The sequence below is a fragment of the Elgaria multicarinata genome, chromosome 3, assembly GCF_023053635.1.
Source record: "Elgaria multicarinata webbii isolate HBS135686 ecotype San Diego chromosome 3, rElgMul1.1.pri, whole genome shotgun sequence".
Lineage (NCBI taxonomy): Eukaryota > Metazoa > Chordata > Lepidosauria > Squamata > Anguidae > Elgaria > Elgaria multicarinata.
In genome coordinates, this window is record NC_086173.1 from 102,201,039 (window position 1) to 102,215,072 (window position 14,034).

Here is a 14,034-nt window from a genome sequence, read left to right on the forward strand (position 1 = left end):
AATAGCTCCTTCCAAAGTTTCCATGAGGGCAGATGATTCCCCCACCGCCCAATTCCTTCCTCTAGCTCCACAAGTTGAATTTTAAACGCATGGTGGAAAACTGCTTCTAAAAGATGGTGGAGGCACATCTCATCCTCACAAGTTTTATTTTCTTTGCATAATACAACCATAGATTAGACTCCCGCTGCATTACAATGTACTCACTTATGATCAACGTTCCTTTAAAAAAAAAAAAAACGTTTTCGCAAAGCTGAGACTAAAAGCTGTAAAAGAATGGAACAGGCAGGAGCAATTTTAGAACTGAAATAGTTACAAGCAAACAAACAAACAAAAAGAAATGTATTAGTGACTCCTGAGGAAAACATTTAGGAATTAGAGCCATACACTAACTACATTCTGTGACTCATTCCCAGCCAGACTATAAACGCAGCCTAGAATATTTAATTCCAAGGCATCCTCAAAACCCAATACAGTGCTCCACACAGAACTAGATGATAATGAAGCGGCCATTACATGCCATTCTATTGCTTCCCAAACAATCAGATTGATCCATACATTTTAGGACTAGATGGGAATGTGACCACCCACAAAAGATCTCCTTCCCTATTCCAGGCAGTACACGATGGTGTATTATTACATTCTCCCTTCCCAAAGCGTTCTGAAAGCCAGTGGGACTTGCACCACTAGGCTGCTTTGAAAATCAAGGCCAAAGGCCATAATTCTTGACATCTTTCCCGGGCCGTTTCTACACCTTCCTTTTCCCCCCAGGATTGTCCCTGGATTGTCCCTGTGCATCCAAATGATGCACAGGGGATCCCGGGAGCAGGTAGGAATAATCCCTCCATTTTCTGGGATAACCCTTACATATAGAAAGGGCCCTGGAAGTTGAATCAGATTACAATCTCTGCCCAAATTCAGAAAACAAGCAGCTAAGTGTGATGGCTGCTTGAAAAGCAATTGTAGAGTCTATCCTTCCTGGCAAACTACTATGCCCCACAGGACTAACTGTGGCATTTTTTGTTTTGTTGTTATTCATAAGGTTGTCAGTTCAAACCCTCCTGGATGAGGGAGCTGGGCCTGTAGCTTGGAAATGTTTGATTGGATCCCTAGAATTGCACCTAAAAGTGTCTCAGGAATATTACAGACTATACAATTATGTCCAGATGACTCTTCCATTAAAGGTCTAATAAAAATGCCAACAAGTACTATATTGAACTGCTTCAACATTGTGATTTTCTCTTTCATTATACAGAGGAACCCCATTTTGCAATTCACTTGTGAATTCCTAAAATTAGATGAGCAGACCTGCCTGAACACATACTTTTTAACATAAGAAGAGCCATGCTGGATCAGACCAAGGGCGCATCTAGTCGAGCATTCTGTTCTCACAGTGGCCAACCACCAGCTTCCTGTGGGAAGCCCACAAGCAAAGAACAGGATAGCACAGAAGGATGATACATGCAATGCAAACCTGAGTTCCAGTCCATATGGGCAACTGAATCAAGCATTACCATCATGCCTTTCCCCCCTCCCCCATCCTGTGTCTTGCGTCCTTTTAGATTGTGAGACTGAGAGCAGAGCCTGTCTGCTGATTCTTGTAAGCTGCTCTTGGAGTCTTTTGACTGAAGAGTGGAAGAGACAGTTTTGAATAAATAAGTGGACATGAATGCAATAGCACCCTGCCACTAGAATTCCCCAGCTACTGGTATACAGAGACATTGGTATACAGAGGCCTCTGAAACTGGAGGTAATATACTGCCATCGGGACTAGTAGTCATTGATAGTCTTATCCTCCGTGAATTTGTCTAATCCCCCTTTAAAGCCATCCAAGTTGATTAGGAACTTCAAGGCAGCAGCTATTTCTTGATGCATCTGTAACACAACAGCACTAACACAATAGCCTGTGTCAGAAAACTTTGTGTGTGGGAGGAGGATGAGTTTCAGGGTCCAGCAGGGGTCAGGCCCCAAATGGTCAGGTTTCAGGGTTTGGGGAATGACAGCTGTCAGTTGGAGGAAGTACAGTCCTGTTCAGGCAATGATGCAAGTTTCATAAACAGACCAAAAAGCCTTGTGTGGGTATCACTGCCTAAAACAGCTAGGTTAGCTATGAGGGAGTAGGTAAACTTAGCCAGGTGAGGCCTTCTCCAGTGAGACAAATTGCTCTGACTGAAGATCACACTCTGAGGTTCAGGTTTTATAAGGTTTATAAGGTTTGGCAGAGCCAGATTGGTTCTTGGGTTCAGTTGTCTGACTGCTATGCCACTTGTTGAAGACAAGGCTAGATGACACCCGTCAGAAATGCAGTTATGTCTGCGATGCATGTGCCAGGAATGTGACTCTGACTCTAGCAAACACAAGAGGTAAAGAGGCAGGCCCAGTTTGAGACCACTTTCCCCCAGTGGCTCATGGGTAGCTAGTCTATTCTTTTGTGCTCACAGCTAGCTCTCTTTTCAGTGAAAGAAAGAAAAAAACCAGTTAATCCATTTACATATGGAAAGGATCTGTATGAAGGCTGTTGTTTTCTGCAACCCCAATTAACCTTTTTGGAAATTCACACTATTTCCATATTAAGTGGAATTCTTTGAGATTATAGATGTATTATACAGAAATGTCACGATCACTGCAGCTTATTATAAACCTAAAAGCATAAGAGTGAAAGCCACTTTTTCATGTACTTCACAGACTTCCTAGACTTGTTAGAAAGCGCCATCTAGTAGTCATAATCTGAAAAATTACTTCTGAAAGTACATGTTGAGCATTCATGCTATTTGTTTTAAATTGCATTGTACCCTTTGAGATTATAGCTTATAGCTCAGTCGCTTTATCAGAAGTTTCCAATATTTTGTGGTTGTTGAAAGGACTGAATTTGTTATTGTCATTAAGTTGTTGGGACATAAGAACACAAGAAGAGCCCTGCTGGATCAAACCAAGGTTCCATCTAGCCCAGCATTCTGATCACACAGTGGCTGCCCCTGTCCACAGGAAACCCACAAGCAGGACCTGATGGGTCATGTTTCCCCATCAACTGGCACACATAGGCTTACTGCATCTGATGCTGGAGGAACTAATAGCCATTGACAGCCTTATCCTCCATGAATTTGTCTAATCCCCCTTTAAATTCTTTTTAAAGAAAATTCCATAGTTTAACTATACACTGGGTGAAAAAGCACTCCCTTTTATCTCCCACTGATCACCTTCATGGGATGATGCTGGTTTCTAGTATTATGACAAAAGGACAGCAGTATGTGTAGGTAGACCCAAGTTAGATAGCTGGAACATTTTTCAAACTAGTTCCCTAATGGATTCAGAAATATGTCATCTTCCTGTTCGTGGGGGAAAGTATGGAAGATTTTGCATTCATCAAACAGTATGAAAAGATTGTGAGATAATATTTTAATGGATTCTAGTATTTAGTTATGCATCTATTACATTAAAAGAATAGGTTATTCTTGGAAAAATATGTTTTAGGAATTAATTGTAGTCTGATTGTGCAATTGGAATGGTGAACATTTCAGTGAATGCATCAGGCATCTAGATAATATAAATGTCAGACTGTACTATTAATTCCAGGTTACAGCACTTGAAAAATCTTCATGCATTTTGCTGATGACATCAGAGATGATCAGTGAATCACCAATTGCATACAAGTTTATGAATGAAAGATGTGTTTATCCAGCAGAGAAGTGTGATTACAGAGCATTCTATTACAAACATTCTAAGAAGGCTCACAGTAGCATTACTGGAAAGTTCAAAAAAGAGAAAGCTAAAAATAATTCCTGACTATTCCATTCAGGATTTCAACAATACAATGCTACCACCTGCTGGTAAAAGTATCCCTATGTAAAAACAAGACCTATGTACTAGGGACTAGAAATAACACTAACAGTTGTAGCACCTTACGAGAAGCCATCCTCATCCTTTCCCTCATTCATTTGTTCACACATTCACTTAGAGCTTTTCTACATACTGCTGTTAATCGGCTCTTAACCCACTGTATCTACTTTTGGTTTTGACACAAAACTGAAATCCAAGCTCTACACAAGAGTGTTCCATTTCCTGCTTTTCCACTACATAACGTCTAGATGGTACTGTGGAATAGCAGAATAGGGCAAATACACAAGAGGAAATCATGCTTTCACTTTCACAATTAAACACTGCATTTTCCTTGCTTTAAAAAAAACTCCCCCAAAGTGCTGGTTAGATACAGAAGTGAAACTGGAAGGTCACACTATCATCTAAACAACACAGAACACATAGAGTGCATGATAAATGCCTTGGGTAGAAAAACTCTTACTCACTCTGTGCTAGTAATGATGCTCTACTGGCTAAGATATCGGCTATGGCAGAGATGTCCACTTGTCTGCCCATGCAGCAAAACAACAGAGACATAACCCACCAGCTCCCCAGTAAGTAAGGGCACAGTCTTATCCAGATGCCCATCAGCCTTCAAACTCAGAGCTTGGGTTTTGTTGGATACCTGCTCATGTTGGAATAGTGGGAAATTAATTGGCTGATTTATCTGCAAAATATGTTTTGCAGTACTCTGTTAATGATGTTTCTTTGCCTGGGTCCCAAAGGGAAGTTAAATGCTGTCTCCAGAGGGAAATATTTAAAGAACGGTAAAATTGGTGGGAATTGGATGGTACTGGCTGTAGGGTATTTTCTTTTTATCCTATTCTGAAGGAGTTTCAGATGTTTAATTAGCTGGGTCAAGCGAAACAAGTTTGTCTTGACAATGATGCTTTGCTGCCCTCAAAACCCCGTGACATCGCAGCTGCAGAGTGGGAGCAGCAAATCTCCATGGCAAGAGGGAGCACTGGTTTTCCAGGCAGCGCTGGCAGCCATTCAACCTCCCGTGGGCCTCAGTCCACCCCCAGAACAACCCAGCCTCAATCCAAAGCAAGGTCACTGACAGACAGATCAAACAAGGTGGTGACCTTGGAGTAAATGGGAAAATTGCAGTAAGTCAGCGTTTTTGAAAAAGCGCAGTTCTGGGGGGAAAGCCTGTCATGGCTGCGAGTTAGCGGCTGTCTCGTATTAAACAGTGCAGAGCTACTGAGCAGCCACCACCAAGTGTAGAAGGCATGTAGACAAGTCCCTCAACGCTATGACCTGCCTAAGTACAGACATAGTTAAAAAAGGAAGCGTATAAAGAAGTAGCAAACATGCAAAACGAAACAAGAAAATAGCATTGCAAAGAATTCTAGAGAGAGGAAATTTAATCTCCCAGGGCAGCAAAAATAAACTGTAGACTGCCCCTATCTTCAGTTATTTCTCGATCTGAACGTAATAATATTTTCTAGGATAAAATAAAACTCAAGGCAGTTTGCAATAAAAATGTTAATCACAGGAAATTGGCTGGGGCAGGCTGGGGACTGTAGGACTGTCTGAACATGCAAAGGATTGCAACCTAAGTGCAATTACAAGAATGAAGAGAAAGGCTAACTAATATAAGGAATTTTATAAGTTGGAACTCATTTGTCAAATTTGAGTTCCAACTAATATTTCAGGAAAATATAGATATTGATAATTTTTTGATGTAAATTTAAAAATTGGTAATTATTGTTGGTTAATTTAATATATTTAAGTATTTTATGTATGTGTTTATGTATAAATAAATGTATATATATGTATGTATGTATAAATCATATGCATGTGTATAATTAGATACATATATTATCATATAATTATACTTTTTATGTGTAGTTTATATGTACAAATAAGTATGCTTATTTTACGTATTACAACAATAATGAAATTAATAGACACAATATAAAAAGCAATAAAAACCAAACCTAAAACAATACACAGTAGTAAAACAGCATCATAAATATATTCATAGAGCCATATCAAAAGCAGCAGACTACAAACATAACGAAGGCTCAACTAAAACTGCCTAGTGGAATGCAATAATCTTAGGGCCATAGGCATGTACAGCACATTTCATTAGGGCGTGCACCCAGGTGTTGTTGTTTTTTAAAAAGATGAACGTTTATTGAATACTCAATCATAAAGGACATTATTTCTATTCATTTATTTATTAAACACTGTAGACACTGATGCCCTACTCTGTGTTCGGCTTGCCTGACCATGGGAGGGTCATTGCAGGTGAGGAGGGGAATGAGGAGATGCTCCTCAAGCTCCAGCATTGGTGGGGCTTTGTGGTGACGCGGGCCTTTTCATTCCTGCTGCTGGGAGCAAGGATATTCTCTCGGAGACAGCAGTTCTTTGGCATGGTGGCAGAGCAGTCAGAGAGCAGTTGGAGGATTGTTCCCACTGTGTCTGGATCCCTACTCAGCACGTATTGCTTGAGACATTAGGGTGTGCCTGGGCACATCCCTTGTGCCCACCTATGCTTAGGGCACAATCCCATGTCCCTTTGACAGCATCTGGGGGACATATGATTCTTTTGGTTTCTGCAATCCGAGGTTGGAACCAGGGCTCTGACCTTGGAGCTCAGAAGCAATACTCCCACTCCCCTTGTAGCCGATGTGATTCTTGCCAAGCTGGCTATGTTTCCGCACTCAGAAATGGAGCACAGAGATGGCAAAAGGGGGTGGTCCTAGGCGGGTACAGGGAGGAGACTCTAGAAGCTGCTTTACACAACTTCCTATGAGCTGTGTGTCCTCCCCCACTCCCGCCCCAAAGCTCCCTTGCTATACAGGCGAAATTGCCTGCCTAGCCAAAAATGTGGGGCGGCTGGAGCACAGAGGCAAAGATTGCCTCCACACTCCAGCTGCCCTGCACTGGATAATCATCAGGCACAAAGTTCGGCTGATGACTATCTCCATAGGATTGTGCATCATAGAGCTCTTTTAAAAGCCAGCAAAGAGGGGGGCTTTTTATTGGGAGATATGAAGAAATACTGCGTGAGCTTTTCTGGGTGAGGCTTTTTATTGTGCACTTATCATTCCTCACTCAAGTTAATTTACTGGTGCTTAGATGACATTGTCATCCTCTAATGTCTCTTCCATGCTATCAAACCACTTCCCCCTCCCTTTTTTTGGGATGGGGGAGCAGGGAAAATGTGCTATTTTTTGGAAATGCAAAACAAAACCACCACCATCCACCAGTTTGTTTTATCATTCTGCATTGTTCCACAAATGCCACCTAGAGAAGACTTCAAGTAATAGTGCAGAAGACCAAAAGGTAATGCAATTTGATCTCTGTAGGAATAAGGTTGTACCCCCTTTTTACAGGTTAAAAAATATATTATAAGGGGGAACCATGTATGTCAGGGTGGACAACTTCAGAAGTTCCAGGGGCCATTTTCACTCCCTGGAACCCACACACTTGGAGGGGATGGTCCAGATGATGACATCTTCTACTCATAAGTCTCCCATGTTTTCCCACCACCTCTTTTATCTTTTTTCTTACTGCAGAAAACCTGTTCAAGAAAAAAAGATGGAACAGCTGCACAATGCCTTCTGGTATCCCCTTAACAACTATAATGCAGAATGTATCCGATCATAAGATCTGAGATATTGCATTTGGTGAAGATACCAAAAGAGATTCTGAATACATAAAAAACTGTAAATTTGCTACTTGGTATAGCAAAATCAAAACAGATCATAAAAGGGCTACTTATCTGTGAGAATTAACTTTTTCCCCTGTTAGGCATGCTTTTTCCCAGCTCAGATTTCAAATGATGCCCACTGAGTATCTGACTGGAAGATTTTCTAATATACCTGTAAAAGAGCACTTTTGGTTATGCAAAACAGGACATATTGAAGATCTCATACATTATATCCTATACTGTCCATTATATAATTTGCCCAGGGCTAAATTTATTCTCCCTTTCTAGATCACCTTAGAAGGCCAATCAGACGATTTTAAAATTAGATGGCTTTTGGCTGATGTGGACAAATTCATCAGCTATAGGATAGCTTTATTTGCTCTAGCTGCAAGAAAAATAAGAGCAGCCTTTCTAAACCATACCACTGTCAAATCCTAAGGGCGTTAAACAGAAGGAATGTTTTAAATCCTGATCATTATATTGTATTCTTGCTTTGTTGTATCAAATGTTTTTCTGTTTTATACTTGTGTGCTTTGTGTTTGTATTGTGATGGCCATTGGCTACAAACAATAACAACTTGAGAGAGACAATGCCTTCTAGTTGCTAATATTAGGAGTCTTCCAACTGGAAAGACCCTAAAGCATGAATGACCAAGCAAAGGCCTGAAGTTTCTGGGAGAGGGCATAACTGGAGAACTTCCAGACAGTGCTGTTTCCTCTGCTAAGTGCAATGGGGCAGATAGCATTGCTGCTTGAGTTAACATAATTGTTTCATTCGTTGGACTGCAGCCTACAGGTGGAATGTAATTCTGCTGCTCTATGATGGTCCCTCATCAATGTGGCAAACATAGCAGGATAATTGCCAGGAATGTGCCATAGCATCCCTTCTTTAAACGTGACTCCAAACTTTGCCTAGAAAGCACTCTTTATGGCAATCTTCTTGTTGATATAGAGATCAGCCCTCAACACCTAAGCAGCTTTGCTTATCTGCAGCCTGTGTTAAGGAATGCCCAACAGTTGTTACTCCATATTTGACCTGCCACAAGATGAGCAAAGAACTGTATATATTGTAATCCCTTGTTTGCCTGGGGATCATAATATGAAGTGGCCATGACACCAGTGGCAGTGTGGAGTCAGAACAGTAGTCCTGCATGTTCAGCACGGCAGATGATATGTAGCAGACACTTACCCAGGTCAACACAGCAGTCCTATATCCTCAGTGTGCCGTGTACTAACTTGGAAGGTCTGCCTTGGAAATCTTAGAAGCAGCCCCAGCATGCAAATGTAGCAGCCCCCTCACAGCTATCTTCCTGTGGGGATGATAAAATCTGCAAGTTTAGCAAGATTAGAAGATCACAGATAATTAAAAGGCAGCGCTAATTTCCACTGGTAGTATCATATTGCAGGCATGCCGTGGGAAAGTTATATTTTGAATATTTAAATATATACAGCATTGCCTTCCTTAGATGCATGCTGCAACCTTCGTGTACATGCATGATGAAAATATACTGGTGTCTGACTTTAATTACTTCCAATGGTTAGTTATAAGTCCACTTAAATGGATCTTATAAGGTTGGTGTACACATTTGCTTCTTTTATTAAGGAACTAGGCATTTGCTTTATTGGGCAATTAATATTTATTTAACCTGAAGCTTAATTAAAGCTTTTCATGAAACCTTCTGCTGTCACCTTGAACCATCCTGAAAGCACTAAGATAGCTACTGCAGCGTAAGAAAGCTAGGCCTTGGCTTACAGCTTAGATTTGTAATATTTTGTGAATTAACAAATCAATGGTTGTGACATACTTGTTCTTCCAATGGGACTCTGTCAGCTTTTATAGAAATGAACACTTTTTTGCAGAGAGTATATATGTAGCTATGTATTAACATCACGGACACAACTGGTCTGGAAGATTATCTTGGGAAGGTTTACCAAGGTTACAGCAATTGTCCAGTCAGCTAAAGAGATGCTATTGTTGGGGCCCCCGAACAACCTCCCCCTTTCCCCCAAGCTTGAATGACGTAGTCTTAAGAATAAATTTCCTATCAGAAAGAAATACTGATACTGTTCTGAGAAGTAACAAGAAATACAAAACAATAATCCTTGCCTTCACTGTAGTTGATGTTCTCTTGCTGACTCCATTGAAATTGCCTTTCTGCATCTTAAAATGTTGTCTGGTTAGTTCCATTGCAATAGATGAAATATTCAAAATACATGCCCATGCCTCACTGGCAGCAACCAGAAATATAGAACAGAATGGGAGTGTGGAAACTCACAATATATTCAAACATGCTTCATTCCCAAACCAGCAGTCTTGTCTTGATTCTTGCCTTTCTGCTTATTCCCCCCATAATAGTGTTGCTGTGTTCAATTTTCCACAGTTCCCCCACATCTGCATCTCCTTGCTGATCTTCCTCTGTCCCCTCCAGTTTACTTCACTTCACTTCCTCTTTGCACATCAGTGACATGAGGTGGATGGGTGTTGCTTGCATGATGCATGGGGGCTCTTGCAGGACAAGCAGCCCACAACACTCAGACCTGCCCATGCCTGCACCACAATTCTGCAGCTGAACTGGAAACCAACAAGGTCTACAGCATTTCGTCACTGTGAAAATGCAAGTCAAATCTTGCACCCATTTCCAAGGCCAAGAAAGATTTAAAACAAAATATCTTAACAGAGTTATCTCCTTCAGCATTGAGATATCAGAGTAATATTGGGTGTACACATTTAAAACACAATTATCTACTTGAAGTTCTAGCACTTGACCCTTGGAATTAATTTCAAAGGACTGGACAAGAGCAGTGGTGCAGCAGAGCCAGGACTCACAGGGATGCTGAGGTCATCTGCTACCCCACCTCTCCTCAGAATTCCCTGTTCCCTCTGAGCTTAGCTGCAGTCTTCATAATAGCTGGCCCTCAGGGGCAGGGAATGAATTTTCCCAGCACAAAATAAAGTATTGTGGAGTGGCTTGGTCTTTAATGGACAATTAGGACCCATTAGCTTTACAAAAGACCTACTCTTAGCAGATAAAAACTGCTAGATACGGTTTATTGATATGGATCAACACAGCAACTTGCAATTTTGGACTCCCCCTGAGGGCGTGGCTATGGGGACTGTCATGAGGAACACCTGCACTTCAAAATTTACTATTACACCATTGGATAAGAGATGTAAAGTAGATAGTAATGTGATATCTGAAGTGAGGCCTGTCAGTCATTGTACTTCACTTGTTTGTTCCTTTTAAAGTCCAAACGTGCTCACAATGGAACACTCAGAAAAATAGCAAAGCCATTCCTTCCCTGTCATTTCTATGAATCTTTTTGAGTCTTTCTCCAATATTCTATTTAACACTTTGAAGGATGTGACAAAACATACACCTTTCCTAAAAAATGTATACACACTAACCATCTTGTATTAGGGCCATCTTCCCTGCACATTCTGTGTGGACTCAATGTCATGGCTTTACCTGTTAACTAGAACTATGCCATGAAAGCATAGTGATAAGCCATGAATGTGGATATGAGGGGAACTGATTTAAAGTTTGGAAGTTATAAAATTAGGGCCTTTAGCAAAATAAACTTTTAATTAATATTTAATTTTCAGGGTCATAAAAGATTAAAGAAGAAAAGAAACATTTGCCTTCTGGGTACATATATTTTCCAAAACTTAAAAAAAAAATCAAACACCAATAAATGTAATTCAAATGAGTAAAAAGATCCTATGGCACTCACAACTCCTGCAGGCCTATCAGACTTCATCAGTGTCTCAAAGGAATCCTCAGCTGTTTGAATCACCACAAGCACAAAGGAAATTACATAGTGTAATTATTTTTCCACAATAAATATATTTCTTTGGAAGATTTGGATTTGAGGCCATAGTGCTATATCAGGAATACTCTGATGGGGTGCAAACAAATACAACCAAAGTAGGCTTTCTATTCTCAAGTGGCAGTGGTTAATTGCTAACTCAAAGGAATTTCTGACCTAGCACTTTTGTTCCTGTAAGAACAAGCTTGGCAGAGAAATTGTAAAACTTTAAACTGGCTCAGAGAAGATAGTGACTGCACAAACGAAAATGATGGATATTTATTTTATTTTATTGGGAATGATTTTGAAATTTGGCCATAGCACCAAAGAAATCTGTCATGGTTGTGATCCAAAGTTAGTGTGATTAACTACTGCAGATCATAGAAGGGTCATGAGCAACGTGCAAATGGTGGTACAAGTGGCCAGTACTGATTATTTATTTAGCTTAAATTCTAGCTAAAGATGTGAAGGCCCAGAAAAAAACCAGAAAAATTGAGGGGAAGAGTCCCCCCATTTCTTTCCGAAGTCTTTTGTGTGTGTTTCTCTGAAAAATTGGAAAAAATGAAGAAAAAATAGATTATGGGATGCTGTATTATAGCATGATGAATATAATGTTTAAGACAAGGTGTTCAGATATTTACTTCTCCAAATGATTTCTAAAAACTATGTACAGTATCAGATTATTACAATTTCTGTGCACCAAGGACAAGCAAGTCCTAGCTTGCAAACTGAGACTACAACTCTCAAATACAAGAGCAAGATGCATTTCTGCCTCTAGGGGACACTTCCATTGAAGCAGAGACTGAAACTGATAGTGATAGCTATAGCTCAGAAAATGAGTCTGATTAAATTTCATGCATATTCATTGAACTTTGGTGTCCCCCTTTGTTTCCTCAGTTCTTTTTATGGGAATGGGTGCTTTATGTCTGCTTGACACTGTGGAGGACTAGCGGAGACATAAATAATTTTATTTGTTACTAATGTTGATGGTTTCTTCTGTTGTTGTTTTTAATTGTTTTTTGCCTGCTCCTCATAAACTGGCAAAACCAAAGAGGTTCCTTACAGTTCAGGTGTTCCTAACAGTTCAGGAGCTTGTAGCTCCATTTGTTACCAAAAAAAAGTAAAAAAAAGTTAAAAAGTAAATTCAATATGTAATAATTGTTTGAACACACTGTACTTTTAATATACCAAATGTGATAATTTTATGCCAAACCAACTTGGACATAATTACATTTTATGTTCTTAAAGTAACAAAGTGACTTTCAATCTGTAAAAAATGCTAATAGTGCATTATTTCAATTTTTCTGAAAATTTCCATTTCCCCGGGGGAAAAACGTTTCTTTTCCCCATGGCTTCAAAATTTTCAGAAATTTACATCTCTACTTCTAGCCCATTTAAACCCATAGGGTTCAGGGCAATTCACAATCTAGCATAGAAAATAAGAGCTGGTACATGCTTTTATGTAACAAATATGTCTATCGCATGTATCAACATGGGTGTATAGACATGTATAGACATGGGTCTATCGCATGTATAGACAGGGATGCTTTGGGGTGGATTCCTGCATTGAGCAGGGGGTTGGACTCGATGGCCTTGTAGGCCCCTTCCAACTCTGCTATTCTATGATTCTATGTACATTGATGTCCTACAGTGGGCATTCTAAAGTATAAGCAATGCAGGTTTGAAAGGAGAATGGGGCAAAGAATTGGGGAACTGGGTAAAGGGAACTGGGGACGGGGCAGTTAGATTACTGTGAGCCAGCTACTGAGAACATCTCTTGCTATTCAAACACAGGGCAGAATCCAGCACTGCCCTTGAACACGATGCACCACTAATGCAACAGAAAGCTACCAGATCCTGCAGCAATTGGAAATAAGCCAAAACACTTGTTTCCAAATTGGGACAGGTCAGCAGAGCTTACAGAAAGGAACTCTGCTGACCTGTTCAGGAAATTAGCATTTCTGCTCATTCTCAGGGCTGCTGTGAGAAGCACTAATTCCTCTTGTATGCACAGTGCATCACACTAGTGCAACAGAAACAGCAGGAGCACAGCTGCAGTACTGAGTACTGACCAATGACCATGCTGTACAGATTTTTTTTTTAAATAGGCATAATTGGCAGATCTAAAGAAGAAAAAATTCACTGTGTTGGTGGAAATAAAATTAGTTGCTTGGATTTCCAGGTGGGATTTACTAAGGGTAGGACAAAATTATATTTGCAGCTGTGGTTATTCATTTACATTTGCATACCAGCATACACATATATTAAAAAGTAAATTGGTAGTAATAAGAGAAGAGTTAGAAGATGCAGCTTTGAACCAATAGCGATAAGTTTAAAAAACTGAAAACTCTTGCAACATGCTGTAAGGACTTTGTGCTCATCTAAGTTGTTTTACTCAGAAGAATTAACTTCAATATAACATTTACTATGACAATTGTTGTGTGTTTTCTGGTATAAAAGTGCTGCAATATTCCCTGGGTTGTATCCAATGGTGCCATTTCAATAACACAAAGCTTCTACCACATGCAGAAACCCCATTTTGATCCTTGTGCAACTGTCACTTCCAATATTTTCATTCCACTTGAACAATGGCTTTCACAACTCATGATGACTTCAATGCACCACACATTGCTTCTGCTATCAAAATGTTCTGGTGGACTGTTCACTGGCTTTAGCTGTAGAGAAGCTTTCCCCCTTTGATTGCTCTTCTCT